This window comes from Helianthus annuus, chromosome 16 (genome assembly GCF_002127325.2).
Source record: "Helianthus annuus cultivar XRQ/B chromosome 16, HanXRQr2.0-SUNRISE, whole genome shotgun sequence".
NCBI lineage: Eukaryota > Viridiplantae > Streptophyta > Magnoliopsida > Asterales > Asteraceae > Helianthus > Helianthus annuus.
In genome coordinates this window covers 108,662,195-108,689,243 of record NC_035448.2, presented here as the reverse complement: position 1 = coordinate 108,689,243, position 27,049 = coordinate 108,662,195, and the positions used below count along the sequence as shown (strand labels likewise).

General features: G+C 39.7%; 1 non-coding gene across 1 annotated transcript; it reads right to left on the bottom strand.

Moving 5' to 3' along the window:
* Positions 1-10,293: 10,293 nt before the first annotated feature.
* Positions 10,294-10,400, bottom strand: LOC118488531. The gene has a single exon (XR_004885075.1). It is a non-coding gene; the product is annotated as a small nucleolar RNA R71 (small nucleolar RNA).
* Between the last annotated feature and the right edge of the window lie 16,649 nt (positions 10,401-27,049).

The following is a 27,049-nucleotide window of genomic DNA, read 5'->3' as shown; positions in this document are numbered from 1 at the left end:
AAGATGACAATGTGATCACAGGTACCTTCCTTATAAATGATGTCTATGCACGAGTACTATTTGATTCAGGAGCTAATAAATCTTTTGTAGACAATAGGTTTTGCAAATTGCTGAATATACCTGTCAAAACTTTAAGTGTGAAGTATGAGATGGAACTAGCTGATGGCTCCTTAGAAACCGCCTCAACCATATTAGAGGGATGTATTATATTCATTAAGGACCACTCTTTTCCGTTGTCTCTACTTCCTTTAAAGTTAGCCGGTTTCGACATAGTTTTAGGCATGGACTGGTTATCTCATAACCAGGCCCAGATTGTTTGCAATAAGAAGCAAGTGGTGATCAAGACCCCGTCTGGTGAATCACTTACCATTCAGGAAGATACCCAGTATGGACTGCCTGAGCATGTGACTATGCTCAAGGCCTCAAAGTGTTTGAAAAAGGGTTGCGTCATCTACATGGTAGAAATGACTATTGATGAGCTGAAACCCAAGATTGAAGATATCCCTGTCATTTCTGAATACCCTGAAGTTTTTCCCGAAGAACTACCTGGTTTACCCCCAGATAGGTAAGTGGAGTTCAGAATTGACATTATCCCTTGGGCAGCACCTGTTGCTAGAGCACCCTACATATTGGCACCAACAGGGATGAAGGAATTGAGAACACAACTGGATGAATTGCTAGCCAAAGGTTTCATTAGACCTAGTTCGTCTCCTTGGGGAGCACCAATCTTATTTGTCAAGAAGAAGGATGGATCGATGCGTCTGTGCATCGATTACCGTGAGCTTAACAAGGTCACTATCAAGAATAGGTATCCATTACCCAGGATCGGCGATCTGTTCGATCAACTTCAAGGGGCAAGCTACTTCTCTAAGATCGATCTGAGGTCAGGTTATCACCAACTGAAGGTTAGAGATGAAGACGTACACAAGACTGCATTTAGGACTCGTTATGGTCATTACGAGTTCCTAGTGATGCCTTTCGGGCTCACTAATGCACCAGGGCATTCATGGATCTCATGAACCGTGTCTGCAAACTGTACTTGGACAAATTTGTTATCGTCTTCATTGACGACATTCTGATTTACTCAAAGAACCAAGCTGATCATGAGAAGCATCTTCGCTGTATTCTTTCACTACTTCGATAGGAGAAGCTTTACGCCAAGTTTTCGAAGTCTGAATTCTGGCTTCGAGAAGTCCAATTCCTTGGACATATGGTTAGTGAGCGTGGTATCCAAGTGGATCCCGCTAAGGTGGAAGCTGTCATGAATTGGAAAGAGCCGAAGACGCCCACAGAAAATCGCAGCTTCTTGGGATTGGCAGGTTATTACAGATGCTTTATTGAAAATTTTTCAAGGATTGCTACACCCCTAACTTCTTTGACTAGAAAGAATGTTAAGTTTAACTGGGGTCCTAAGCAGCAGGAGTCCTTTGATATCCTTAAACGGAAGCTGAGCAATGCACCTGTGTTGACATTGCCTGATGGAATAGAAGAGTTTGTGGTATATTGCGATGCATCACACACCGGGATGGGATGTGTGCTTATGCAGAAAGGCAAGGTTATTACCTATGCTTCACGTCAGTTAAAGGTACATGAAAAGAATTACACCACCCATGACTTGGAGTTGGGTGCCGTTGTATTCGCACTGAAGCTATGGAGGCACTATTTGTATGGCATCAAGTGTGTGATCTATTCTGATCACAAGAGCCTCCAACATCTGTTTAACCAAAAGGATTTGAACATGAGGCAGCGGCGATGGATGGAGACTTTGAATGACTATGATTGCGAGATAAGATACCATCCTGGCAAGGCGAATGTAGTCGCCGATGCCTTGAGTCGGAAGGAAAGAGTAAAGCCTATTAGAATTAATGCCAAGAGCATTGAGATAAAGAATCGTTTAAATGAAAGGTTGTTAGCTGCACAAAAGGAAGCTGTGCTGGAAGCTAACTATCCTAATGAAAAGCTAGGAGTGACTGAAGAACAGTTATCCTATGGAAAGGACAGAATTCTGAGGTTAAATGGACGAATATGGGTTCCAGTTTATGGGGGACTACGAGATGTCATCCTCCAGGAAGCCCACAGTTCCAAATACTCCGTTCATCCTGGAGCTGACAAGATGTACCAGGATTTGAAAGCAAGCTTCTGGTGGATAGGCTTGAAGAAGTCTATAGCCACCTATGTCGCTAAGTGTTTGACTTGTGCGCAAGTCAAAGCTGAACATCAAAAGCCGTCAGGTTTGCTGCAACAACCTGAACTTCCCGAGTGGAAGTGGGAAATGGTGACGATGGATTTCATCACTAAGCTCCCAAAGACAAGGAAAGGAAACGATACGATATGGGTAATAATTGATAGACTGACTAAGTCAGCACATTTCCTGCCCATTAAGGAGACTTATAGCTCCGACATGTTAGCCCAATTGTACGTAGATAAGATTGTATCTCTACATGGCATGCCTGTGTCTATTATCTCTGACAGAGATACTAGATACACGTCACATTTTTGGAAAAGTTTCCAACAATCTTTGGGCACGCGCTTAAACTTCAGTACGACTTACCATCCTCAGACGAACGGGCAGAGTGAGCGTACAATCCAAACTTTGGAAGACATGCTTCGTGCATGTGTGATTGATTTAGGTGGTAATTGGGATAACCACCTGCCATTAATCGAGTTCTCGTATAACAATAGCTACCATACAAGCATTAAAGCTGCTCCTTTCGAAGCCTTGTATGGTAGAAAGTGCAGAACGCCCGTCTGTTGGGCGGAAGTTGGAGATGTCCAGTTGACAGGACCAGAAATAATATTTGAAACGACGGACAAGATTGTCCAGATTCGTGACCGTCTGAAAGCTGCCCGTGATAGGCAGAAACGCTACGCAGATTTGAAGTGTAAACCTTTTAACTTCGAGGTAGGTGACCAGGTATTGCTTAAAGTATCACCTTGGAAGGGAGTGATGCGATTCGGTAAGAAAGGCAAGTTAAGCCCAAGATACATTGGACCATTCGAGATCATCGAACGTGTCGGATCAGTTGCCTATAAGTTAAACTTACCCGAAGAGCTCAATGGTATTCACAATGTATTCCACATCTGCAATCTGAAGAAGTGTGTCTTTGATGATTTACTAGTTATACCACACTCAGATGTGCACATAGAAGAGAGCTTGAAGTTTGTTGAAAAACCTGTGTCGATCGAGGATCGACAGGTTAAGAAGCTTCGAAGGAAACATGTACCGATTGTAAAGGTTAAATGGGATGCCCGTAGAGGTCCCGAGTACACGTGGGAGGTAGAGTCCACAATGAAGGAAAAATAACCTCATTTGTTTCAGTAAATCTCGAGGTCGAGATTTCTTTTAAGGGGGTGAGGATGTAACACCTCGAAAATTTGTGTTCAATAAATAAACGACACGTGTCACGTACAACAAAAAGCATTATAAACCCGGATTTAGTTAAAGATGTATGGCAGGATTTTTAAACACGTCGACATGTTAATTTATACCTCTGAATGACTTTATTATAAAATCCCAAGACCCTAACATGATTAATAAACATCTAGTATACCTTTAATCCGGTGATTACTAATAATAAAGGATGTCCAAATTTGCAAGTATGGATCCTATGAAATAATGCTCAATAAAAACTTTTGTGTATATTTTCCATCATAATGCAAACCAATGATACATTGAGATAGGAAGGCACAACTGATTAAGCATGGGTAAAAAGGGCCTCATACTGGCATTTCCCTGGCTCAAAAATAATGCTACAAGTTGCCTGTTCAATACATGAAGGGTTAATTTTTTTTGCTTCTGGCAAGGGCTTACGGACCGTAAAGGTCCTGCCTTACGGTCCGTAATACGCGAAAGGTTAATTTTTGCCTTCTGTCAAAAGCTTACGGACCGTAAAGGTCCTGCCTTACGGTCCGTAAGGGGTGTCAAGCGACAGCAGCTTGGCTGTTGGCTGTTATAAACGTTTAACCGACCTTGTAAGATATTTTCAGCAACATGGGCGACCCCTAACAGTTCCCAGGCACTAGGAAACACTTGTAAATGATCTGGGATCAATGATAGACCTAGTTGTCATGATCTCAATGGATTAAGAACACTATAAAAGGCCATTCATGTTGTAACAATTGTTCACACCTTCAATCTGCATTTCTGATCATCTCTGGAGCTCAAGTGTCTTCTTTAAGCATCTCTGGTCATTCATTAGACTTCAGTAAGTATGCTTAACCTTTCTTAGTTGAGTTTTGCTTAGTTATAGCTTAGAAGTCAAACCGTCGTAACTAACGGTTGACTTAACGATTAATCACTAATGGTCCAGTGATTAGTCGAATCAAAGGTAGTTATATGATGGTAATTATGTGGGCATTAAACCCTTCAAAGGGCACCCTCTGATTCCCAATCTAACTAGTTCAAATGTCGGGTCAAAGTTGCTTAGAAAAAGTCAACAGAATGCTAACTTTCGAATTAACATATAATTAGCAATGTAGAAGGCATATAACCTATTTTATCACTCATATAACTTGATAGTAAGTATAAGAACTGGTCTAAGCTTGTTTGATCCGACCACTTACTGTTTTGACCCGGTTTGGAACCGTAAGTCGCAAAACTTTGACTTTTGCTTTGACTTCAGTTCTGACTCGATTTAGTATGACTTAGAAATGCCTTAGGACTCCCTTAGAACCAGGTTACATGATGGTATAACCCTCTGTGGCTGGTTCGTTGTTTGTCCGAGTCACTTGCACCTTTCCGTTAAATGCTTAAATGTTGACCATAATGCCCTTTTTACCTTAAAACGAGAATTTTGGATATGTGAAAGAACAATAACCTTAGTTACTGATTTCTAAACATGTCCCTAAAATTTCATGTCAATAAGAGGTCTAGAATAGGAGTTATGCTAAATAGCGCAATTAAGAAAACTTTTGTTAATTAAACGGCGCACTTAGCATAAAGCCTATCTAAACCCAAATTTCGACACCAAACCTTTTACACACTGATGTAATATAATATTTTGAGATTTTTAAAGATTTTTAATTATTTTTAACCTGCTCATAACCTAAGGTTATGACCTTGATTCGGTAAATACCGAATATACCCTTTCCGGACATAAAACAAGTTCTACATAGTATTTTGACGCCAATCCAATTGCTACTGATTTTAAATAATAAATAAAGTATTTTGAACTATATAACCTGATCAGAAAACTCAGATTTTCTGTATAACCCGGAAATCGCTTAAAACGACTTTATACGCGTATTAAACGCATAGTTTGGATTTAAAACCATTTTTGTCATAAAAACTTATTACCTACTGATGTAACTTGTTAAAATAAGTGGTTTTATGGATTACTTTAGACCCGAACATCAGAAGTATAAATAATCTCTTTTATAATCTTTAAAATGACCAAAATACCCCTACGGGGCGTATTATGGGATTAAACTCGTTATGGGCATAATGGAAGGTATCCTACTGATGTCACAACATATTTAGAGCATATTGACTTAAGAAACATGTATAGGACTCTTACAGTTACCCGTTACGCCATTTACGCGTTCGGTTCGGTTTATGTAACTAGTTTACATAAATTAGCCAAAACGGGTCAAACCTTATCGTTTTTATCTCAAAATCCAGAATGTGGTTGGATTACCCATATTATACAAGTCTTTAAACTTGTCGGGCCTAAATCACATTTTATTCCGGTCTTCGCTTAATCGTGCGTTCGAACCGTATCTTTCGTTAAAACTAACCGGTCAAAGTTTAGGCTTAATTAAAGACCCGTTAGGATTCTAATAGGTTATTATAAACCTTCGTTCCAGAATAGGAGACCCGGTAAAAGCTAATTGCAATTGCTGTTTGTGAAATATACTTGCAAAGGTGAATACTTTTAACTTAATTTCCCTTATACGGGCTTGGGGTACGGTATATAAAATACCGCTTGGTCCAGCGTTGAATCTTTAATCGAATAGAGATTAAATCATTGATATGCTTTGTTTTGAAATGTTTTGTTTAAAGCCTTTGGGGGGTTAATGACCATGTCCCGGATATCCTTGGCATCATCTTACGAGATGGCCACGACCTGAGCACGGGGTGTAGGCGTACACCCGTCGGTGCATAAATGATTAAATATTGTGGTGTGTCTATTGATCTTTAACCCGGTCTACGGATCGGGCTACTGAACGCATAAGAAACATGTAATTCGTTTACAAGTATTATATTAAAATAATGATCCCAAGTTATAAAAGTTTGTGCCACGTGCATTCAAATCAATTTTATTAAACCTTTTTTCAAAAGTGTCGGTTGAATGTATTTACCAGTGTAAACTGACGTATTTTCCCAAAAAGGTTAAGTGCAGGTACTAAGCGAACTAGGCTGGCTTTCTCCTAGCATCCTCAATAAGTCCCGCAAGCTTGGATGTCAAACTGTTGAACATGTTTCCTATTTATTTTGGGATCCCCTGTGGATTAATTTCGACTGTTGTGATACTTGATATTACAATTCATTAAAGTTGAAATATATCTATCTTTTGCTTCCGCTGTGCATTTAAATATTGTGTTGTTTGACTGTAATGTTACCAACTACGTCACGATAGTCCCCCACCGGGCCCACCGGTGAAACATGTGAAAATCGGGGTGTGACAGGTTGGTATCAGAGCCAACGTTGAGTGAATTAAACACTATCCTTATGTGTTTAATCTCAATGACACAAATGCACATACTCGAGTCTAGACGAGAACTTAGGACGAATTCGAATTGTTGTTCTAGTTTGTCCTTTATTGCCTGTTATTTTATTTCTTTTGTTTAAGCAGGAAATATGCCACCGGCAATCAGAAAAGGAGGAAGAGGCAAAGGGCCAATCACTACCCACTACGATCACGAGGCCGGGCCTTCACACATGCGAGCTCCTGCCAGCACAATGAGTGCCGATCCTCAGAGAAACAGAAGGAACCTTTTCGAGCCCACTAGACGGTCTATCAAACGCTGGAGGATATGTTAAGAGCTTGTGTCATTGATCTAGGTGGAAGTTGAGATGATCATCTTCCATTGATTGAATTTTCATATAATAATAGCTATCATTCCAGTATACAAGCTGCACCTTTCGAAGCTTTGTACGGAAGGAAGTGTAGAACGCCCGTTTGTTGGGCAAAAGTTGGAGATGTCCAACTAACAGGACCTGATATAGTCCTGGAGACGACGGATAAGATCGTACAGATAAGAGATCGTCTCAAAGCTGCCAGAGATAGGCAAAAAAGCTACGCAGATAAAAGGCGTAAACCTCTAAAGTTTGAGGTTGGTGACAAAGTGTTACTAAAAGTATCACCCTGGAAAAGGGTAATGCGATTTGGTAAGAAAGGCAAGTTAAGCCCAAGATACATAGGACCGTTCGAGATCATCGAATGTGTCGGAACAGTGGCTTACAAGTTAAATTTGCCTGAAGAGCTCAGGGGAAACCATAATGTATTCCACATCTACAATCTGAAGAAATGTCTAGCTGATGAATCACTAGTCATACCCCATACGGATGTGCACATAGATGAGAGCCTGAAATTTGTTGAAAAGCCTTTGTCGATCGAAGATCGACAGGTTAAAAAGCTTCGAAAGAAGTATGTACCGATTGTGAAGGTTAAATGGGATGCTCGGAGAGGTCCTGAGTATACGTGGGAGGTAGAGTCCACAATGAAAGAAAAGTACCCTCATATATTTCAGTAAATCTCGAGGTCGAGTGATGTGTGTAAAATGCAACATATAAATTACATCAAATGAGGCATAAAATTAACCCTTTTTAAGTACTAATGTTGGAAAAAGAGTGTTTTTGTCTTCCTTTTGTATTTTCAGGATTAAATGAGCTCAAATTCGCAAAAGAAGCAAAAAGACAGCTAAATCTAACATAAATACAAGAAAAGGAACAAAAGTGGATTGCCCAACCCCTCGACAGCATCCTCCCAAGCAAAATAGAGAAGGCAGAAGACTGAACACGCCCCGTGCTCAGCCAGCACGGGGCCGTGCCCAAGAAGCATCAGAAAAGACAAACCTATAGAAGCTTCTATTGCCCACCACGGGGCCGTGTCCAGTGAACACGGGGGCGTGGCGAAAGTACAACAGGCGCATTAATTGTAATTGCGAATTACAATTAATGAAGAGAGAGTGTCAGACAGGCACGGGGGCGTGTCCAGCGGACACGGGGCCATGCCCAGCCTTCTGTTCAGCCTATAAATAGGAGTGCTTGGTTTCATTGCAACTCATCCCTTGGCACACCACCTCTCTCACACTTCATCCACCACCCACCACCACCATAACACCATCATCCACCACCATCATCCATTGTCCATCATAGAGTGTGTGAGTCGTCTCGGGATCCAAGATTGATCGTAAGAGTTCTTGACAATCAAGGCCATGTTTGCCTAAGTCTCTTACATCACTTGGTGAAGACAAGTGTTTAGTATAATACTTTTTATTTTTAATCTTTTGCACTTTTTATTTGGTTCTGTATTAATGACTTTAATAACTAGTTGCTTATGTTGAAGGTGATCTTTCCTTATCGTTTGTCCATGGTGTCTTGGCATTATTTTACTGTCTATATAAAATAAAAGATTTTCACCATTCATATCTCCACGGTCTATATGGAGGTATGTTGGCTACCTGGTCGGGGGTTAAGGGAACGGTTTGGTAAGGGTCTTGCCTTTGTTCAGCGTTTAGAGGTCCTGCAAGGGACCTGGGTCAAATTTAGTAGGATCTCCTTCAATGCCCATAGGTATTGGATGGCGGGGATCCAAACTCTTTGACCCCCTCATAAGTTAACTGCTATTAATACTATAACCCGGCTATTTAGGACTGTATCCCTGCTGACTCAGACTACTTAGTCGAGGGTAACGTCACCGCCAAAAGCGGGGCCTACCATAATTTGCATTAATAACTTAATTCATTATCTTCCAATAATCCAACTCTTTAGGATTGTATCCTTGCTGACTCAAACTATTGGGTTGAGGGTAACGTCGCCTTCAAAAGAGGGGCCTACTACAATAACTAAGATAATCTCTTAAACAAGTGCAAAAGTGCGAAAATAATCTAAGGTTATACTAATACACGAGTCGGATCCAAGTGATTCATCTTGTCTATCTGTTTTTATTTTATTTTTATTTTTCAGCATTTAGTTAGTTTTTATTTTCTTAGTTTAAAAATCTTTTCTAACATTTTGATTTGATTAGACGTTGAGGATAAACCGGTACTAAATGCTCTTGTGTCCTTGGACGACCTCGGTATCTTACCAACACTATACTACATCCACGATGGGTGCACTTGCCCATATGTGTGTTTAGTGTTAGTAAATATCGTGTTTTATAAATTTAAAACTTGACTAAAAGTGTAAAAAGAGCTTAAAATATACATCTAAATTATATACACGCTAACACGCATCAAGTTTTTGGCGCCGCTGCCGGGGACACAAGGATTTTAAGAAAGTTAGGAACCAACTGCCTAATCTTATTTTTATTTTTCTTTTTAATTTTTTAGGATTTTCTTAGTTTTTCAGCTTCTGCAGAGCTCAGCACGAGCCGTGCCTGGTCGGACACTGGCCGTGCCCAGCGTAGTTACTGGCAGTTTTTAGTTTTCCAAGTTATAGAAAGCTGACCATGGGGCCGTGTCGGTGCAACACGGGGCCGTGTCCAACTCTCCAGTAACTGGGATCTGGAAAACAATCACTGTAACTCCGACCACGGGCCGTGTTCTCTGAGCACGGGGCCGTGGTGAAACTTCTGACCAGCATTCTTTTCTGTTTTTATTGCAGGACTTGGAACCAGACGCCATCCTACATAGTGTATGAGCTCCAGTTCTAATAAGGACATAAAAGAACCTCTAGAAGAACCCGAACGCTTTCTCAGAAAAAGACTAAAAGCCAAAAACCAAGAGAAAGTTTCAGGGAATCCACCTCCAATGGCGGACCAACGTACCCTCATGGATTATCTACGACCCACCGTAGGTAACCTAGGCGCCACTATCAATGCACCGAATGTTGAAGCCAATAACTTCGAACTTCGGCCGCATTTGATACAAATGCTCCAAAACTCCGCAACCTTCCATGGGCTTGCGGACGAGGATCCCCATCTACATATTACTAATTTCTTAAAAATATGTGATACCTTTCGGATCAATGGAGCATCAAATGACGCCATCCGCCTTTGAATGTTTCCTTTCTCGCTAAAAGACTGAGCAAAAGCTTGGCTCAACGCCCTCCCAGCTGGATCGGTAAACACCTGGGATGAACTAGCCCAAAAATTTCTATATAAGTATTTCCCTCCCGCTAAAACGGCTAAATTAATGACTGAAATTAATACATATTCACAAGAGGACGGGGAATCCTTATATGAAACTTGGGAAAGGTTCAAGGAACTATTGCGAAAGTGTCCACATCATGGCCTTGCAATATGGCAACAAGTATCCACTTTCTATAATGGGTTGTTGCCACACACAAGGCAGACACTTGACTCTAGCTCCGGGGGACTTTTAGGTAATCGCCGCCCACATGAAATATATAACCAAATTAAGGAAATTGCTCAAACCAATTTTCAGTGGCACACTCCCCGAGGCAATAAATCTATTGCCCCGGGCGCTCACAAGGTTGATGAAAGCACTTCTTTACAAGCCCAAATCGAGGCTCTTTCTTCAAAGATAAAAAAATTGGAAATGACAAAAACAGTCTCGGTTATGGCTTGTGAAGGGTGTGGTGGGCCACATGAAAATAGGAGTTGTATGAAAGAAACAGACGATCAACAAGAGTCGGTAAGCTACATTGACAATAGACCTAGGCCGTCGGGTCCACCAACAGGCACTTACAACCAAGGATGGCGAAACCACCCTAACCTTGGTTGGAGAGAGCCCGGCAATAGTAGTAACCAACAAACCCAACGAACAAACTTTCAACAACCAAGAAATGAGTCACAAAATTTCACTCAACAACAAGGTGGACGAGAAAGGCTTGAAGATACTGTATCTCGCCTCATCTCCGACACTGAAAAGAAAAACTCGGAAAGGTTTCTACAATTAGAATCAAATTTTAGAAATCAACAAGCTAGTATTCAAAACATAGAAAAACAATTAAATCAACTAGCTCAAAATTTTTCCGAGAGACCACAAGGTGCTTTACCAAGCAATACCGAAACAAACCCAAAAGCGCAAGTTCATCTCATCACGTTGCGAAACCGCACCGTAGGGCCTGCGGAAGCGCCACCGCCAACAGAAGAGACTATACCCCCGTCTCTGCAGGAGAAGAACTCCCCTCCATCATCAGAGCCTACCAAGGCTCCTCGAGTTCCGTACCCCGGTAGGTTAATTCGTCAAAAGACCAATGAGCAATTCGCAAAATTCGAAAGTCTATTAAAACAATTGCATGTCAATATTCCTTTTATTGATGTCTTAACCCAAATGCCCAAATACTCTAAGTTCATGAGGGACTTCCTCACTCATAAAAAGAAAATTGAAACTTTGCAATTAGTTAACTTAGGCGAAGAATGCTCTGCCCTCGTACTCAACAAACTTCCCCAAAAGAAAATCGACCCTGGAAGCTTCACGATTCCCTGCTCAATCGGGGACTCCCCCGTTCGTAATGCACTAGCCGACCTTGGGGCTAGCATTAACCTCATGCCCTCATCAATGTTTAAAAGACTCGGCCTAGGAACAACGAGTCCTACAAAAATGAGCATACAGCTTGCTGATCGATCCGTCAAATTCCCGCAAGGTGTCATCAAAAATATCCTAGTAAAGGTAAACAAATTCATCTATCCGGCCGATTTTGTCATACTCGATATGGAAGAAGACACCGAGGTCCCCCTCATACTAGGGAGACCATTTCTCGCCATCGCACAAGCAGTGGTAGATATGAATGACGGAACGCTCACCTTAAGGTACGGGGATGATGAAGTAAAATTCGGGGTTGGGAAGAGAATAGAGGACGAAGACCCGGTCAACTACATGAAGGTTATTGATTCGAGTTTGGATGCTGCTCTCCGACGGTGCAACATGGGATGCCAAACATCCCACTCAGAAAATATATAACCTCACATTGGGTCTAGCCAAGGACCCTTATAAACGTGGCGCACCACGGAGGCATTCCGCGGAACTATCTTTAGTTTAGTTTAACGTTTTAGTTTTAATTTGCAGAAATAAAACACACTCATGGTGGTAAGGGATGAAAAGGGGAACGAGAAAAATGACCCCATGCGCAAGAACAAGGCAACCCGACATCAATTTCTCCATTACAGAAGGTTCAACACGGGCCGTGTCTAACCAACACGGCCCCGTGCTGAACCCCCTGCAGAAAAATGCCCAGTTCAGGTAACTGGACACGGGCCGTGTTCACCAAACACGCCCCCGTGCCCAGGCTTCTGTTTCTTTTCTTTAATTTTTGTTACTGGCACTTGAACACGGGGCCATGTCCGGTCCCCACGGGGCCGTGTCCAGACTGCCAGTAACATAAATCTTTGCTTTTAACACCATATTACACATCTAATCAACCTAAAAATTTATTTTTGGGACACATTGAGGACAATGTGTAATTTAAGTGTGGGGGGGATGCTAAAACCTTGAAATTTTGCAAGTCATAATAACAAGCCTTACACAAAACTCTATTGGAACCGCTAAACACCCCAAATTTTTTTCAATTTTTTTTTTATTTTTTTACTTGTCTAAAGTTTAAGTTAGGAATCCTAAGATTAATAAGGTTATATTTTTACAAATTTACAACCGAGAGCGTCGTGATAAAAAGAACCAACATAAGAAAATTATGAAACGGCATGACAAGCTTAGTTAAAATTTGATTATATATACTTGATCACATAGAAAAACCCATTCCCACAAAAAGTGAGTTTTGAGCCTTTATTGAGCATACAAATTTACATCTTTAGACTAAATGCTCATTTTTCGTTTCTTGTGTGAATAGCCGCTTGGTTCTTACGACTCTAGAACTTGCCACGACGATTCATTCCCGGTCCTTACCAACTTAAACCTAAGTAAGAAAATGATGGAGGCACTAGGACTAACCCTTTTTCTTTCTACACCATTATTTTTCATTTTTTTTACCACCTACCCAAAATCCCCCTAGTTAACCCCTTTGAGCCTAAACCTTTCATTTCTTTACCCTAAAACCCTTTTACTCACCAAAAACCCTTTTTATTTCTACCCTTTATTTTAGTAACAAGCTCAGTTTTCGTGTGACTGAAAAAAAAATGATGAATGAAGTTAGAAATAAACAAACAAAGCTCTTAAAACAAAAGCTTGTTTGGAGAAATACTTCGAAATAAAAAGTCATTAAAACAAAGTATTTTACGAAAACCGACGCTTTTTACGCTTTTCGCCCTTTTCTACTAACCCATTCACCCACCTTTAGCCCAAGCCTTTACCCAAAAAGTCCTCTTGATATTTACAAAGGTAACAAGTTAAAAAGGAGGAGGATTGATTGCTTGGCAAGCCTATGGTAGGAATAAGTTCCATGCCGCTCTCGAGTGATTCACTAAAAAATACACCTTCGGCCGAGTGTGAGTGATTTCTCCCGTGAGGTATGTGAACTTGTATATAAATGGAATTTTAAAAAGGCATGTTATGCCCAAATAAGTAATTTTTCCTATAAAACGTTCTAAACAAATCATAACGAATAGGATTGTAAATAAATAAAAATAAAACCCAAAAAGATCTTGGATTCCCAACACTCTATGACAAGCCAAAACCTTCTCTTCTACCCATTCCATTTGGGAGTGTAAGCCACATATTAAAGAGTTTTGCTTGAGGACAAGCAAAAGTTCAAGTGTGGGGGTATTTGATGTGTGTAAAATGCAACATATAAATTACATCAAATGAGGCATAAAACTAACCCTTTTTAAGTACTAATGTTGGAAAAAGAGTGTTTTTGTCTTCCTTTTGTATTTTCAGGATTAAATGAGCTCAAATTCGCAAAAGAAGCAAAAAGACAGCTAAATCTAACATAAATACAAGAAAAGGAACAAAAGTGGATTGCCCGACCCCTCGACAGCATCCTCCTAAGCAAAATAGAGAAGGCAGAAGACTGAACACGCCCCGTGCTCAGCCAGCACGGGCCGTGCCCAAGAAGCAGCAGAAAAGACAAACCTATAGAAGCTTCTATTGCCCACCACGGGGCCGTGTCCAGTGAACACGGGGGCGTGGCGAAAGTACAGCAGGCGCATTAATTGTAATTGCGAATTACAATTAATGAAGAGAGAGAGTGTCAGACAGGCACGGGGGCGTGTCCAGCGGACACGGGGCCGTGCCCAGCCTTCTGTTCAGCCTATAAATAGGAGTGCTTGGTTTCATTGCAACTCATCCCTTGGCACACCACCTCTCTCACACTTCATCCACCACCCACCACCACCATAACACCATCATCCACCACCATCATCCATTGTCCATCATAGAGTGTGTGAGTCGTCTCGGGATCCAAGATTGATTGTAAGAGTTCTTGACAATCAAGGCCATGTTTACCTAAGTCTCTTACATCACTTGGTGAAGACAAGTGTTTAGTATAATACTTTTTATTTTTAATCTTTTGCACTTTTTATTTGGTTCTGTATTAATGACTTTAATAACTAGTTACTTATGTTAAAGGTGATCTTTCCTTATCGTTTGTCCGTGGTGTCTTGGCATTATTTTACTGTCTATATAAAATAAAAGATTTTCACCATTCATATCTCCACGGTCTATATGGAGGTATGTTGGCTACCTGTTCGGGGGTTAAGGGAACGGTTTGGTAAGGGTCTTGCCCTTGTTCAGCGTTTAGAGGTCCTGCAAGGGACCTGGGTCAAATTTAGTAGGATCTCCTTCAATGCCCATAGGTATTGGATGGCGGGGATCCAAACTCTTTGACCCCCTCATAAGTTAACTACTATTAATACTATAACCCGGCTATTTAGGACTGTATCCCTGCTGACTCAGACTACTTAGTCGAGGGTAACGTCACCGCCAAAAGCGGGGCCTACCATAATTTGCATTAATAACTTAATTCATTATCTTCCAATAATCCAACCCTTTAGGATTGTATCCTTGCTGACTCAAACTACTGGGTTGAGGGTAACGTCGCCTTCAAAAGAGGGGCCTACTACAATAACTAAGATAATCTCTTAAACAAGTGCAAAAGTGCGAAAATAATCAAAGGTTATACTAATACATGAGTCGGATCCAAGTGATTCATCTTGTCTATCTGTTTTTATTTTATTTTTATTTTTCAGCATTTAGTTAGTTTTTATTTTCTTAGTTTAAAAATCTTTTCTAACATTTTGATTTGATTAGACGTTGAGGATAAACCGGTACTAAAAGCTCTTGTGTCCTTGGACGACCTCGGTATCTTACCAACACTATACTACGTCCACGATGGGTGCACTTGCCCATATGTGTGTTTAGTGTTAGTAAATATCGTGTTTTATAAATTTAAAACTTGACTAAAAGTGTAAAAAAGGCTTAAAATATACATCTAAATTATATACACGCTAACACGCATCATCGAGATTTCTTTTAAGGGGGTGAGGATGTAACACCTCGTAAAGTCACAACCAATATTATAAAGACACGTGTCATGGAAGGTAAACGTGTTATAAACCCGGATCAAGTTGAAAGATATATGGTAGGATTAAAAGTGTCAACATGTTAATTATTACCTTTGAGTGACATTTTTATAAATCCCAAACCTTATTATATTTTATAGACATCTGATGTACATTCAAATCCGGTTAATTAATGTGGTAAATAATTCAAATTGCAAAGAAATGGAATCCTAGGTGCAAACACGACAAATCTTCACACTTTGGCTTTTTTTCAAAGACCTCAAGTCAATGCCATTGCATGGCCACACTCCCAAGGTGTCTCAGGTCTGAAAATATGGTCCTTTTCTGCCATTAATAACCAAAGATTCGAAATATGAAAGATTTCATGGTCAAAACTTAAAAGTTTTCAAGTTTTTGTCTTCTGGCCATCGGATACGGACCACATGGCCTAAGGCTTACGGTCCGCAAGGTTGTAACTGGGCATTCCGAATCAGAGACGGATGCGGACCGTATCAGTTTTGGCTTACGGTCCTGATGGTGCTTGTAGTGTGATATATTTTTTTGATGTATATTTTAAGCCCTTTTACACTTTTTAGCCAAGTTTTAAATTTATAAAACACGATATTTACTAACACTAAACACACATATGGGCAAGTGCACCCATCGTGGACGTAGTATAGTGTTGGTAAGATACCGAGGTCGTCCAAGGACACAAGAGCTTTTAGTACCTGTTTATCCTTAACATCTAATCAAATCAAAAAGTTGGAAAAATGTTTTTAAACTAGAAAAATAAAACTAACTAAAATGCTGAAAAATAAAATAAAAGTAAAAACAGATAGACAAGATGAATCACTTGGATCTGACTCGTGTGTAGTGTAACCTTTGATTATTTCCGCACTTTTGCACTTTTTATGAGATTATCTTAGTTATTGTAGTAGGCCCCTCTTTTGAAGGTGACGTTACCCTCAACCCAGTAGTTTGAGTCAGCAAGGATACAATCCTAAAGGGTCGGATTATTGAAAGATAATTAATTAAGTTATTGATGCATAATGTGGTAGGCCCCTCTTTTGAAGGTGACGTTACCCTCGGCTAAGTAGTCTGAGTCAGCAGGGATACAGTCCTAAGTAGCCGGGTTAAAGTTTTAATAGTAGCTTAACTTATGAGGGGATCAAAGAGTTTGGACCCCCGCCATCCAATACCGGTGGGTATTGAAGGAGGTCCTACTAAATTTGACCCAGGTCCTTTGCAGGATCTATACATTGAACAATGGCAAGACTCTTACCAAACCGTTCCCTTAACCCCCGACCAGGTAGCCAACATATCTCCATATAGACCGTGGAGATATGAATGGTGAAATTTTTTTATTTTATATAGACAGTAAAATAACGCCAAGACACCACGGACAAACGATAAGGAAGAATTACCTTCAACATAAGAAACTAGTTATTAAAGTCATTAATACATAACCAAATAAAAAGTGTGAAAAGATTAAAAATAAAAAGTATTACACTAAACACTTGTCTTCACCAAGTGATGTAAGAGACTTAGGCAAACATGGCATTTGATTGTCAAGAACTCTTACGATCAACCTTGGATCCCGAGACGACTCACGCACTCTATGATGGATGATGGATGATGGTGGTGGATGATGGTGTTGTGATGGTGTTGTGATGGTGGTGGTGGGTGGGTGAAGTGTGAGAGAGGTGATGTGCCAAGGGATGGTTTGCAAATGAGCCAAGCACCCCTATTTATAGCCTGAACAGCAGCTCGGGCACGGCCCCGTGTCCATCCTTCTTCTCTTTCTTCATTAAATGCAGTTTGTCTGCATTAGTTGACCATGCCCCCGTGTCCGCTGAGCACGACCCCGTGTGCAGAAGCATATCTGTACTATCAAGATTTCCCTAGATTCTGCGAATCTTAGAGTTGACCACGGCCCCGTGTCCGCTGAGCACGACCCCGTGGTGGGCGATAGAAGCTTCTACAACTTTGTCTTTTCTGCTGACACTTGGGCACGCCCCCGTGCTCATTGAGCACGGGGCGTGTTCAGCCTTCTGTTCTCTTGTTTTGCTTGGGAAGATGCTGTCGGGGAGGTCGGGCATGCCACGTTTGTTCCTTTTCTTGTATTTAAGTTAGATTTAGCTGCCTTTTCGCTTCTTTTGTTCATTTGAGCTCATTTAATCCTGAAAAAACAAAAGGAAGACAAAAACACGCTTTTTTCCAACATTAGTACTAAAAAAGGGTTAGTTTTATGCCACAATTGATGTAATTTATATGTTGCATTTTGTGCACATCAGTCCGCAAGCGGTGGATACGGACCGCATGCATTTTTGCTTACGGTCCGTAAGGCAGTCGTTGGCAGTAAAAAATGGACAGTTGCCTCTAACAGCAGGTTGCACCGCCTTACTTGCATGGTTTTCGAAATACAGGAGTTTGGCCAGGGGTTTTACATGCATAGGGACACATGGGATCATCAGGAAACATTTGTAAACTTATGTGTGATGATCTTGTTGCATCTAAATCACTATATATAGAGCTTCATGTTGCAATATTTCACTTGCTCATTTGCAACTCACTTCAAGACCTTCTCTGGAGCTTTTTGATCTTCACACAAGTTTCCTTAAGTTCCAAAATCGTGCTTAGGACCTTTGTAAGTGTCCTTAACCTCCTAATTTCCGTTTTAATTAGTTTAATGACCAAAAGTCAAACTTATCATAATTAAGGTTTGACTTAGTGATTAATCACTAATGGTCCAGTCATTTTTCAAATTGAAAGTGGCTATGAGTTGGTAATTATGTGGGTAATAAACCCTTAAAAGGGCACCCTCTGATTCCCACTCTAACTAGGTCAATTGTCGGGTTAAACTTAAGTATAAAAAGTTAACAGAAAGCTAATTTTCAAATAAACATATGATTAACAATGTAGAAGCTAAGGAACCTGTTTTGACACTTATATAACTTGGTAATTAATATAAGAACATGTCTAAGCATGTTCAATCCGACAATTTTGAGTATAGGCTCGGTTCGGAACCGAAAGTCGCAAAAGTAGACTTTTGCTTTGACTTTCAGTTCTGACCCGATTTAGCTTAGTTTAGACGTGCCTTAGAGTTCCATTAGGACCAGGTTATATGTTAGTATAACCCTCTGTGATTATACAAACTTGGTTCCTAATTTATCCGATTCATTTGCTTGTTTCCGTTATATGCCTAAAAGTTGACCATTATGCCCTTTTGACCTTAAAACGAGATTTTTGAAAACGTGAGAGAAGAGAAACCTTTATTACTGATTTATAAACTTGCCCTAAAAATTTGACATCAGTTTGAGGTTTAGATTAGGAATTATGCTCAATAGCGTAAATGGAAAGCTTTTTATTGATTAAACGGCATTATTAGCATATAGCCTATCTAAACACAAATTTTGACACCAATCTTTTTACCCACTGATGTAATATAATATTTTGGGATTTTTGAATATTTTTATTTATTTTAAGCTGAGCATAACATAGGGTTCTAACTTTAATTCGGTAATTGTCGGTTATACCCTTTTCTTGAATAAAATGAGTTTTACATAACATTTTGATACCAAACTTTTTGCTACTGATTTTATATGATAAATAAAATATTTTGAACTTTATAAACTGATCAAAAACTTAGATTTCCTATTTTAACCCGAAAATCGCTTAAAACCGACTTTTACGAGTTTTAAACGCATAGTATGGATTAAAACTATTTTTATCATATAAGACTTAATACCTACTGATGTTTTTAGTAAATTTTTATACTTTAACAGTAAGCAAAAATTTTAAACTCAGATTTCCAAATTTGACCTTAAAGCTTATGTGAAATTACCAAAATGCCCTTTCGGTGCATAGTTTGGTTATAAATAATAAATTTCACATATAAGCAATAATCTACTGATATGACCTGCAAAATTAATTATTTTTACTGATTGTATCAGACCTGAACCTCAGATTAATATTTAATCTCTTTTAAAAGCTTTAAAATGACCAAAATACCCCTACGGGGCATAATTTGAATTCAAATCCATTTTGGGCATAATGGAAGGCATTCTACTGATATCACAACATATTTAAGGCATATTAACTTAGGAAACCTGTTCATGACTCATTTGTTTACCCGTTAAGCATTCTTCGCGTTCGGTACGGTTTATGTAACTAGTTTGCATAAATTGACCGAAACGGGTCAAACCTCATCATTTTTTTCTCAAAATCCAGAATGTGTTTGGTTTACCCATATTTTACAAGTCTCCAAACTTGTCGGGTCTAAACCACATTCTATTCCGGTCTTCGCTTAATCATGCGTTTTGAACCGTATATCTTCCTTGAAAACTAACCGGTCTAAGTTTAGGCTTAATTAAGACCCGTTAGGAATCTAATAGGTTATTAAAACCTTCATTTCCAGATTTAGGGGACCAATAAAAGCTACCTGTACTGGCTTGATTGTATACGGCTGGGATAAATTGCATAAATTTGCTCAGGTAAATACTTTTAACTTATTTTTCGTTATACGGGCTAGGGATACGGTATTATAATAATACCGCTTGGTCGGGTGTGTAGTTATTTAAATCGGATTGTGATTAATATATTTACATAACCCGTTTTAATCTGTTTTGTTTGGTATATGGCCTTTGGGGGGTTAATGACCATGTCCTGGATATCCTCGGTTCATTCATTGAAATGGCCACGACATAAGCACGGGGTGTAGGCATACACCTGACAGTTGCGTATGTAAAAAGGTACTCCACAATAAGGAAACTCCTTGTGGGTATTATACCTGTGGTGTGTAAGTTAATCTTGTCCGGCTCTTCTAACCGGCCCTGACGGACGACGAACATATAAATCTATATACAAGATTATTTTTAAAATAATTGTCCCAAGTTATAAAAGATATTTTGTGCCTTGCGCATTCAAATTAATTTTCTTAAATGTTTTCAAATGAGTCAGTTAATTGTATTTACCAGTGTAAACTGACGTATTTTCCAAAAAGGCTAAGTGCAGGTACTAGACAGAATAGGCTGGCTACCCTAGCATCAATAAAGAGTCTTGCAAGCTTAGATGTTTATAATCTGTTGAACAATGTTTCTTTTAACTTTGATCTGCCTGTGGATCCTTTGCGATCATTTTTGTAATACTCGATATTACTTTCATTCGGTTTGTAATGTTGTTATCTTTTGCTTCCGCTGTGCATTAAACTGTGTTGTTTGACTATGATGATATCAACTACGTCACGATACTCCCCACCGGGCCCACCGGTAATACGTGGAAATATCGGGGTGTGACATTTTATAACTAATATAAACTGATTGTAACATGCTCAACTTGTTCAATTCAGTTTAGGTTCTGATTCTATGTCAAAAGTCAAGTAGTTTGACTTTTGCTTTGACTTTTGATTTTGACCCGTTTGGTCAACATTTAGACCTGTTTCAAACTTATTTTAGGACCATAATATTATTGAGTATAACTCACTGAAGTTATACCATATGGTCAGTCTGTTTGATGGGTTTAATGACAAGTCGCAAATATATTGTTGAAAATGACCACAATGCCCTTATGTGGTCAAATGAACTAACTGAATGATTTTAAACTAAACCAAACTTGTAATCGAACTTTATAACAGTAAGTACTTCAACTAAGAATGTATTTTACTACTTGGACTTGTCTTATGCCCATCCGACCTTCTGAACCCGTCTTTATGCACATAACGTTTTGCGAACCTAGTTCGCATAAACTAAGCGTAATAGGTCAAAACCTTTTTAAATCCTTCCAAATCAGAAAGTTGGTTTGATTTACCATTATCCAATGAGTCCTTACACTCGGATAGGTATAAACCACATTCTAATCAACATACGCTTAATCTAGCGATTAATCTTATTCTTACGTAATGGGTCGTGTCAAAGGAACTAACTTATGACCCGTATACATTCTAACAGATAGCCAAATCTGTTCACTTCAGACTATAGAACCCCCCAGATAATCGGACTTGAGTTTAATACTTTGTTTTTACGGAGTTTACTATATTTGAAAACCGTTATCGGCTGGAAGCTAGCTAAAAGGTAAATAGTCTTAACTTATTTTCTTTGAAAACTTGGGGTATGGAAAATACGCCACTTGGAGCGGGTATTACACAAATGAGCCGCCTATGATTGCTCATAAATGTAAGAACCCGGTTTCATCCGTTATATTTGATAACTGAGACAATTGGTTATTACTGGTACCGTGTCCGGGCGTCCCTACTCATGAACTATTATGACCATACAAAATAACGTGTCGGGGTCGGCATACTAACTGTAAGACATGTTATTCAACTTTGGTGTGTACCTTAATCATTATAGCACTGAAAATGACCGGCTTTGATTTCTGGTGACAAGACTAAATCCCAAGAAATACTAAATGATTACCTACGGGTTTTCTCTATGTATTAAAATCATTTTTGAAAAACTATTTTCAAAATGAGTCGGTTAATTGTATTTATTAGCGAAAGCTGACGTATTTCCAAAAGACTAAACTGCAGGTACCGAACCTTGACTATTAGGCTGGGAATCCGGGTTGGCTATGATAAAATCATTGGAATTTGCAACTCCTGGCTTAAGGCCTATGATGTCTAAGCTTCGTTTACTTCGATCCGTCTGCGGGCTGTTATTTGAACATTAAAACAATTTGTATTTTGAATATCAACAGTTTAATGTTATGAATGAATATTTTTACTCTTAATACTTCCGTTGCATTATATTAGTTAATGGTGATAACTGCTACCCAACCGTCACGACTAAACCCATCCGGACCCACCGGAAATCGGGATGTGATAGAGTTGGTATGAGAGCTACAATTTGATTGAATTAGACGCTAGCCTTTTGTGTCTAAACTCAAATATCACAATATGCAGATTCCATAATACTATTATGAGTTCTAGACCTGAACCTAGGACTACTCCTTTCATTATATTTAACTATTCATTTTATAAATGTTTTATGATGTCGCTGAGACGCCGTAGATGAGGCAAACAAATCTATGATGGATCTCGGATTGGGAAGCTTGAAGTTCCACATGGCGAACTACATTATTTTGGAGCTGATGACTCCGATACGAGGATGTTGAACCTCGTTACCAGATACTATTTCTTTTATTATATCACCCTAGATCCATACTATTCACTATCGTTGAAACCCGCTAGTACTTCCTCTATTCCTCATCCAGAAAACTTTATTGAATCACTAAACCCTCCGACACTGAATGGAGTGAAGCAAGAAGAGGAATAGCTAGTATGACAAAAAAGGGAATGACTGAAGACTCTTTTTCTTACTTATGTTTTATCTGTTTTCAAAAAGTCCACTTGTGGACAATCTTGTGTTTCAATTTCCAAAAGTCCTTATAGGACATTGTATTGTAACCTCTCGATTTAATGAAAATTAATTTCAAGTTTCTTTTCTATCATTTAATTGATCTGCTAATTAATATCCCAAATTCTTACTGATGGTGATGTAGCTCCCAACTGAATCAAATGGCAAGCCGAAGTACTGGAAATATGTCTAATAAAAAGAACGACAGTGACGACTATGATCATCGAGACCATTCGGACGGAGAAAATAATCTTTGATTTAATCGCCGAGGAAGTCAGTAAGGCTATGGCCGAATTCATGGCTATGTTTAAAGGGCCGAAACTATCAGTACCAAAGGATAAATCTATTTCTAAACCTGAAAAGACCCACTACTCCACAACTAAGAGTGAGCCAAGTGTCAAGAACACTGTCAGAACTGAGCACCGCAGCTCTAAGGACGGGTGCACCTAAAAATACTTCGTCTCGTGTAAGCCCCGTGACTTTACGAGTGAAAAGGGAGCCATTGATGCTCTAAAATGGCTAGACGAGATGGAAACGGTGATTGATATAAGCGGATGTGCTATCAAAGACACTATCAAGTATGTTTCTCAATCCTTCAAGGAGGATGCATTAACCTGGTGGAAGGCACTAATCCAATCCACGGGAAAGGTTGCATTGTACAACCTAAGTTGGGCCAAATTCGTGAAACTGATCCGCGAGACTTACTGCCCACCTCACAATGTGGAGAAAGTTGAATTTGACTTTCTTAAACTGAAAATGAAAAACCTCAACTTTCGAGCTTATGTCTCTGAGTACAATTCTCTTTCAAGACTCGTGCCTTATCTGATTACCCCAGAGTCAAAGCGCATTGCGCGATTCATTGGAGGGCTAGTTCCAGAAATCAAGGGGATGGTTAAATAGACATTTAGATCGGCTGTGGATCTAGCGTTATATCTCACCGAGGATGAGAAAAGGGTGACAGCGGCCGATGATAATAACAAGAGAAAACGTGATGACACTCCTGCCAGGGATTCTAAGAAGGGCAAGACTGGTTCAAACTATAACATGTCCAAGCCAACTGAGGCGAAGCCCGAGTGCAAAACATGCGGGGAAAGACATTTTGGGAAATAGTTGTTTAATCAGCCCAAAGGTTGTGGCATCTGTAAGCAGATGAACCACAAATCCCATGAGTGCAAAGATCTAAAGAACGCCACCTGCTATGGGTGTGGCGACTAAGGGCATATCAAGACTCATTGCCCTAAGTATGCAGCTGATGCTAAGAACAAAGCTATTTATGTTAAGAAAGGCAATGCTAGAGCTTTTCAGCTTACAACACGGGAGGCAGTGAATGATGCCAAAGTCATTACGGGTACATTTCTCGTAAATGACATATTTGCTAGAGTATTATTTGATTCCGGAGCTCATAAAAGCTTTATTGACCATAAGTTTAGTAAACTTCTAAACCTACCCTTAAGAACTCTAGATGTTAAATATGAGGTCGAAATGGCCGATGCTAGTATAGAAGTAGCTTCCACGATTCTTGAAGGATGCGCTATATCCATCAAGAATCAATCTATTCCTATTAACCTCTTGCCTATGAATCTCGCGAGATTCGATATAGTGTTAGGCATGGATTGGTTATCTCATAACCAAGCCCGCATTGCCTGCGATAAGAAACTTATCGAAATTATATCCCCATATGGAGATATACTCACTATCCATGGAAATCGACACTACGGATTGCCTGAAGGAACTTCCCTGCTTAAGACATCTAGGTGCTTGAAGAGAGGATGTGTCATTTACATGCCACAGGTGACCATTAATAAACCGAAGCCTAAAATTGAAGACATTCCAATCATCTCAGAGTATCCTGATGTTTTTCCTGAAGATCTACCCGGTCTGCCCCCGGATAGACAAGTTGAGTTTAGAATCGACATTCTGCTTGGATCAGCACCTGTAGCCAGAGCACCGTACCATCTGGCACCCACTGAGATGAAGGAGTTTAAGGCACAGCTTGAAGAACTCTTGGAGAAAGGCTTTATATAGCCGAGTTCCTCACCCTGGGGAGCTCCTATTCTATTTGTTAAGAAGAAGGACGGTTTGATGCGAATATGCATCGATTACCGCGAACTAAATAAGATCACGATCAAGAATCGGTATCCTTTTCCAAGGATCGATGATCTATTTGATCAACTGCATGAAGCCAACTACTTCTAAAAGATTGATTTAAGATCTGGTTATCACCAATTGAAGGTCCGAAGTGAAGATGTTCCGAAGACTGCGTTTCGAACTAGATACGGCCACTACGAGTTTCTCGTGATGCCTTTTGGGCTCACGAACGCACCTGCAGCATTCATGGATCTCATGAATAGAGTCTGCAACTCGTACTTGGATAAGTTTGTTATTGTCTTCATAGACGACATACGTATCTACTCACGCAGCAAAGATGATCATGAGAAATTGATGTATGTAAAATGCAACATATAAATTATATCAATTAAGGCATAAAACTAACCCTTTTTTAGTACTAATGTTGGAAAATGTGTGCTTTTGTCTTCCTTTTGTATTTTTAGGGTTAAAAGAGCTTAAATGAACAAAAGAAGCAAAAATGCAGCCAAATCTAATAATAATACAAGAAAAGGAATAAACGTGGCATGCCCGACCCCTCGACAGCATCTTCCCAAGCAAAACAATAGATCAGAAGGCTGAACACGCCCCGTGCTCAATGAACACGGGGGCGTGCCCAAGTGTCTGCAGAAAAGACAAAGTTGTAGAAGCTTCTATTTCCCAACACGGGGGCGTGCCCAGCGGACACGGGGCCGTGGTCAACGCTAAGATTCACAGAATCCAAGCAAATCTTGATAGTACTGATACGCTTCTGCACACGGGGCCGTGCCCAGTAGACACGGGGGCGTGGTCAACTAATGCAAACAAACTGCATTTAATGAAGAAAGAGAAGATGGATGGACACGGGGCCGTGTCCAATGGACACGGGGCCGTGTCCAGGCTTCTTTGCAGGCTATAAATAGAGGTGTTTGGTTCACTTCAAAGGCATCCCTTGGCAAACCACCTCTCTCACACTTCACCCACCCACCACCACCACCATCACAACACACATACACCACCATCATCCATAATCCACCATAGAGTGTGTGTAGTAGTATCGGGATCCAAGATTGATAGTAAGAGTTCTTGACAATTAAAGGTCATGTTTGCCTAAGTCTCTTACATCACTTGGTGAAGACAAGCATTTAGTGTAATACTTTTTATTTTTAATCTTTTCGCACTTTTTATTTGGTTATGTATTAATGACTTTAATAACTAGTTTCTTATGTTGAAGGTGAAACTTCCTTATCATTTGTCCGTGGTGTCTTGGCGTTATTTTACTGTCTATATAAAATAAAAGATTTACACCATTCATATCTCCACGGTCTATATGGAGATATGTTGGCTACCTGGTCGGGGGTTAAGGGAATGGTTTGGTAAGCGTCTTGCCTTGTTCAGTGTATAGATCCTGCAAGGACCTGGTTTGACAACTGTGTTCTGTAAGCACCGTATAATGTAAAACAATGTTGGTTATCAATAAAACAATATGCTTTGGTGTTAGTATATGTGTTCTTGTGTTTGATGATTTTACAATTTGATTCGATTTCGACTTCAAGCTTTAAATCACTTTCTGGAAGGTTATACGTAAGCTGGTGCTTAAACGCAATCAGTTTAACGCGACATACATCCGGAACTATGACGTAAGCCAAACATACCCTAAACATCTCTCACATAACTTAGAAATAAGTTTCGAAGGATTCGGTATGGCGAAAACATGTTTATTTGAACTAAAGAACTAATTACGACAAAACTGCGAAACGAACGTTGGTGACCGTCCGGATAATATTTAAATCCCACAAATATTCTGTTATGATTAAAATCTTATTTTAATCAGGTTTGTGTTAAAAAATAAATTAGAACGCCATAAATCGGGATTTGAACGCTAAATAAATACCCGGTACAAAATTAAACACTTTAACGGAACGGTGTTTAACCGGACAACCAGACTTTACCCGGAACACAAAAATATTGTCAAACATATTGATTCTGCTTTTCTAAGCCAGTTAGGGTCCCCGAATACTGTAACACCTCGTAAAATCACGTCCAATGATGTATTGACACGTGTAATAAACCCTAATAAAGTCAAAC